This window comes from Arvicola amphibius, chromosome 11, assembly GCF_903992535.2.
Source record: "Arvicola amphibius chromosome 11, mArvAmp1.2, whole genome shotgun sequence".
Classification (NCBI taxonomy): Eukaryota; Metazoa; Chordata; class Mammalia; order Rodentia; family Cricetidae; genus Arvicola; species Arvicola amphibius.
In genome coordinates, this window is record NC_052057.2 from 38,720,378 (window position 1) to 38,726,888 (window position 6,511).

A 6,511-nucleotide genomic window follows, 5' to 3' on the forward strand; every position below is an offset into this window, starting at 1 on the left:
GAAAAAAGCAAGAAAATCGTTCTCACACACTGCCTCATCATTTTGAGAGACTAATATTTTATAGTCTATTTTTTCTTCTATAAATTAGAACAAGTTATTTTTACCAAATTTGTTAAACTGTGTACTTGCCCCTTGTTGAGAAAAAAACTGATTCTTAATATAGAGACTAAACAGTTAATCCGAAGAAACCATGGAGCTATTCTAATTCTTTTTATAATGAAAAACAAGTAACAAACACAAAAAAACACAGACAATAGAATAATAAGCAAAGATCACTAAAGACATCTTAACCAAACGGTATGGCAGAAAAGATGCAGCTCAGAAACTCCCAATGGATTTCAGGAGATTCCCAAGTTCAAAGTTCAAAAGTATTCCACACAGACTGTTAGGCATTGCAGACAGGTGGTAATACCAATAAAACCTGAAAATAGAAAGCTTCCTCGCATAGACAGTGGCTATCCTGGGTTTATACTCTCTTTCTGTGTCTGGCTCTTGTTCATTCCATATTAGTACAATTCACACACATTATCAGTGTTAACTGTAACCCATCTTACTGTCCTGGAGAAGCATTCCATCAGATGCCGAGTGAGGATCTACAGAGTCAGTCAAGAGATGGCCTTTCAGGGTTAGATATTTAAATCCCTTAGCAATGCAGTTTGCTTTCTCAGGTCTCGGTCTACTCCTAGGTGCTACAGTAGGGCCCAAGTGTTTGCATGCTCTTATGAGATGGGTACAGAAGATGAACAACCTGCATTTGGACCTATATTGATTGAGCTACTAAAGATGGCATCTTAATGAGCAAGCCACACTTCACTGGAGTGAGGCCAGCTCAGCACACATCTACTGGTTCTGGGAAGGAACCAGTTATCTTTTTTTTTTAGGAAAGTTTTGATGATGCAATTTTATAGGTTATTTGTTGGAGGAAGGCATGAGCCGCTTGTTGGTTCCCGGCTGCCCAGACCCAAAATAATCACACAAAAACTGTATTAATTAAATCACTGCTTGGCCCATTAGCTCTAGCTTCTTATTGAATAACTCTTACATCCCATTTCTATTAATCTGTATATCACCATGAGGTTGTGGGCCTACCAGCAAAATTTCAGCACGTCTATCTCTGGTGGCGGCTCCTTGGCATCTTTCCCACTCCGCCCTTCTTCCTCCCAGCATTCAGCTTAGTTTTTCCCGCCTAGCTAAATTCTGCTTTGCTATAGGTCCAAAGCAGTTTCATTAGTGGTAATCACAGCACACACAGGGAAATCCCACACCAGTCACTGTTTACTGCCTCAGAGGCCAGCAGAATGCTCAGACCCATTTATTCTGATGATTGCCATTTAGGCCCCTTTCTACATCTGGATACCCTCTGAGAGATAAACAGAAAACGTTCTTCCAAAAGATGAGCAGGCTAGTGAGAGCAGGCTAAGCTGCTGCTTCCCTCTAGGCTAACCCTTAGTTGCCTTAGTCAGGCAAGGGCTTGAGGAGATACACAAGTTCCGCAGGAGAAATCCACTTCCTCTCTCCATCTTATACTGAATAAAATGACAACGTATCATTAACTTCTACTTCCCTCTAGCAATCGTCTTCTGAGAGCCTGCTTAAATATAGCTAAAGTCACGAGTCACATTATACTAATCATGATTTAACTCTGAAGGCGAAAAGTTAAGTGTCGCACCTTAAAAATAATCTGAAAATAAAGACGAAATAGAAATGACTGGGAAACACTTCAACGTTTCAACATCCTTGGTCATCAGAGAGATGCGAATTAAAACAACTCTGAGATTTCATCTGCTACCACTCGGAATAGTTAAGATCAATAAAACGCGACAGCTCATGCTGCTGAGGGTGTGGGATAGTCACTGCTGCAGGGAGTGCAAACTTGTACAGCTACCATGGAAATCAGTGTGGCGGTTCCTCAGGAAGCTATACCTGGAAATCTGATTATGCCACATTTGGACATATACCCAAAGGACTCTACATCCTGCTACAGAGACACTTGCTCAAGCATGTTTGCTGCTGCTCTATTCATAACTGGCAGAAACTGAAAACAGCCTAGACGTCCATCAACAGATGAATGGATAATGAAAACACGGTGTATCCATCCAACAGAGTACCACTCAGGTGACAAACATCACAAAATTCTCAGTAACCAGATGAAAACACGGTGTATCCATCCAACAGAGTACCACTCAGCTGACGAACATCACGAAATTCTCAGTAACCAGATGAAAACACAGTGTATCCATCCGACAGAGTACCACTCAGCTGACGAACATCACAAAATTCTCAGTAACCAGATGAAAACACGGTGTATCCATCCGACAGAGTACCACTCAGCTGACAAACATCACAAAATTCTCAGTAACCAGATGGAGCTAAGAAAAACATCATCCTGAGTGAGATAAACCTAGACTTCCAGAAGATATACCAAATATGGTATGTTTTATCTTACATGTTATGATGGCTGTTCTGGACTGTCAACTGGACTACATCTGGAGTTAACTAAACCTCAAACAACTGGGCACCCTAGGAGGGATTTTTCTTAATTATATCATTTGAAGTCAGAAGATCCACCTTAAATCTGGGCCACAGCTTATATAAAGGACACGGAAGAAGGACACTTTTGCTTTTCTGCCTGCTTGACCTCACTCTTACAGGCAAGAGTTCATTCCTTCACTGGTATTAGAGTGTACTTCTTCAGGATTCTGAGACAGCATTGTTGAACTAGCCAGGCCACAGTCTGTAAGCACTCAAATAAATCCCAAATATATATTTTGATATACATATGAAACATATATATATTCATTCTATCGGGAGTTTTCCTAGAGAACATATAAGTGAAATTTAGCTTTAAAGCCTGTGATATGCGTGCTACAACCCAGAGAACCAGAGGTTAGGTACCAAGTAAGGGACTAGTGGGGCGGAGAGGATCTCCCAAAGAAAGAGAAATAGAATATACTGTTATCAAGAGATGGCAGTGGGAGGGGCCTAGAGTGGGAGGACTGGCTGGGGGGGGTGAGGAAGAGAGAGGTGAAGGAGGGACAGCTAACACTAAGAACCTCACTGCTATAGAAACTTCCTAAAACATATACATAAATGAAAGAAGTCTAAATGAAGTCACCAAACAGCAGGGATAGAATGCCCCACTAGACACATTCCACCACCAAGTGAAACTTCCAGTGCTAGGAATGGATTAGGTACAATTCAGTTGCTGGCCAGAGGGTCCTATGGAGACCCCCAAACAACTCAAGCTACTGCAGACTGACGGTGAGGTCCTATTGCTGCAGACAGCTCTCACTGTCATGGAACACTCCTAGCTGGAGGCTTCCCCCATACTGCTGAGCATTCATGGCACTAGAACATCCTCTGCACACCACCTCAGGAGGAAGACACTCCGCAGGGAACAGTATCCTCCAGATGCAACAGGTCTGGTGCACACAAGAATCCAAAGGCTGGCAGCACTCACAGGGGCCTGCACAGTTAAAGTCAGACAGGGTCCCGGTGCTGAGAGGCGGTAGATGGGCTCACACCCCTAACCAAGAAGCTATCCACTACCAACACCCCTCACTTCAGGACAAGCCCCACGCCCAGTACTAGATGGCCGACACAAAAAGCTATCAGGAGGCCGGGCGGTGGTGGTGCACGCCTGGAATCCCAGCATTCTGGAGGCAGAGGCAGGTGGATCTCTGTGAGTTTGAGGCCAGTGTGGGCTACAAAGCAAGTTCCAGGACAGCCAGTGCCTTTAACAGAGAAACCCTGTTTAAAAATACAAATAAACAAACACTCGAATTTTTTTTTTTTTTTTTTTTGGTAGACTGTCTCAAATTGATTTTGGGTATTTTCTGTCTTACTTGGTCTTTTGCTGTATATTTTGGCTTCCAGTTGTGTGTCTTTTTCCTTTTTTTTAAAGAGAGAAACAAAGGGCCTGGAGTTGGATATAGGCAGAGAGAAGCGTGAAGGAGCTTGGAGGATTAGAGGGAGGGCAAAACAATGATCAGAATACATTGCAAAAAAAGGAAAAAAAACAAAGCAAAACCTAATAATGCCGACCTTATTTACCCTCCACATCCTCATTTTCATGCTGCTCTATGCTCTGTGAATTCGTCTGAGATGTGATCTCTTGGTTAAAACTCCAGCGTTCTCCAGTACACTTCACTTCCTGTAGACGTGGACTTTCTCCACTGACTTCCAGGCCAATTCTGAAGGGCCTTTTCCTTTCCCTTTCTTACTTACTATTGCTGCACTTCATGACCCGAGTTTTTGGGGATGCGACCAGCTCCAGCCTAAGGAGCACTTCTCCTTGGTAAGGCACTGGGTCAACTGAGGTCACTAGTATGGAATCATGTCACAAACCAGCAGTCAACCACCAGAGGGTGTGATATCGTGGGTTATAAATGTGGCTAGCTATGTCACCCTGTCCAAAAACTATTTCAAATAAGTCAGTATGGGTGCCGTGCTAGCCAGAGCCGACTGCTACCTTCTTCTCATGGGACACTTTCTGCGTTCTACCCAGCTCCTCTTCAGTCGCATGCCACTCCCGCCAATCATTCCACTTGTCTGCCTGTGAACACAGGCCTTCTCTCTCCAGTCCACTGCTCTTGACCACTCACACCTCCTTCCTTAACCTCCTGTACTGTACTCAGCATCATGGCTGATTTTTCTCACCTTACTGTAAGGTGGGCAGAGTTGTTTTCGTACATTTTCGGGAAGGTTACTATGTTTATATGATAAATCCTTAAATACAGCAAATCTTTCATCAGTAAATGGGGGAAAGGGTTGAAGAGGGCAAAAGAACAGGCTGCACCGTGTCTCAAGAGATGAATGCATAGCTATAATCCCAAGACAGGAGTCCAAGGCAGGAAGATCACTGTGACTTCAGGCTACTCTGGGCTATTTGATGCATCCAAGCTCAACACAGTTACACATGGTAAAACCTTGTCCCAAACAAACAAACAAAAACACAATGTTCTGATAACTCAATTTCCTTGTTGTTCAAATGAGTAAGTGAAAAACACAACTTTAATTGTTTTATTTGGTGGTATTTCCAGCCAAATAATAGACTAAACTCTCCATGTAAAAGATAGAAAATTGTATTTCAAGAATTCCATTTTAAGTGCTTCTCAAAGACAGAGCACCAGGAGTGCTCAGGATGACGGCTCCAGGGTTATGGGACGTGCTGAGATCAGCTGCAGGGCTTTTCTAGTACCTCTGCCCCAGCACCGTCTGACTCAGTGGATGAAGCTGAATGGGTATGGATGTCATTATTCTTAAATGCCATTCTGATAAGAGTCAAGGCATTACAACTATTGGCCTAGGATATTTTAAAAATTGGTGTATATAATTAACTACCTGCTTTAACTACTCTGGTAGTGTCATTCCTGCAGGATTAAAATGTATAGAAACGATAAACTATTTTTGCAATAAACTGACGAACTTTCCATGTTGAAAAAGCTTTCTAAAATGGTCTTTTGAAATGATCCTATGGAATTAAACACAAATACTATTCAACAGCTGTGGTGAGCAAATGTACAGCTGACAGCAATAGACAGGCCCACGGCAAGTGTATACGTACAGAGCTGTGGGAACACCTGTCTTTGGGATAAGTCACTGTGAATTCTGTAGACACCTACGGCCTTTCTCCCTCCTACAGTACCCCAGCAGTGTATAGCTGACTTTTCCTGTAGGGCAGCAGAACACCTCCCCACACAGCGAAACCCTGGTGTGAAAGCATTCACTCAGTCAAACCTTTGTTCTCGTAGCCAAAATCCACATAAAACTAGTCCCCATAACTTTCTTTATTGACAGCACTCACTGATAAGAAAGGAGCCCTAAACAGGAGGCAATATGTCTACTCTAACAGAAACTCAGAAAGGTGTAATCTACTGGTCTGCTCTACCTTAACAAACCGCTAATATGCTGTTACTACCCTTTATCTTGGTTTTAACATTTTAATGAACTGCTTATACAAGGAAAAAGGCCTGAGTTGCTAAAACTAGCTTCAGAGAGGAGAATTCTCACTTGGACATCCTGCTGGAGTCAAAATCAAGCCTCAAAAGAGATTACTTTTAACTCAGCCAACTACACTGAGGGAAATCAGGCACCTTGCTTGCCTCCCTCCCAGGCCCTGGCTACCAAGGCTGTGTTCCCAGCAGTCGGGGAGCTTCACAGCTCCCCCGCTCTGAGGTGTAAGATGCCCACGGGTTTGTTTTGTTTTGTTTTTTTTTTATTCTGTAAAATGCATGTTTGATACTACTGTTACCGCCTACGGAACCGCTAACTTGTCTGTACGCCTATAAAATTGAAAGTTTTTGTGGAGCACAGCCCCCTTTTCCTTTTCCTCCTCCTTCCCTTCCTTCCCCCAAGGAATAAAGAAACATGCAGGAGGACGGTGCACAAGTCAGTCGGGCTGTTCTTCCCCAGCCAGTTTTCGCCTGCTGTAGTGAATCTTTTTGGATCCTGAGAGGTTTGGTGGGCTTAACCCCAAAATAAACTTTGATAAACAGCAAAATTCATACAA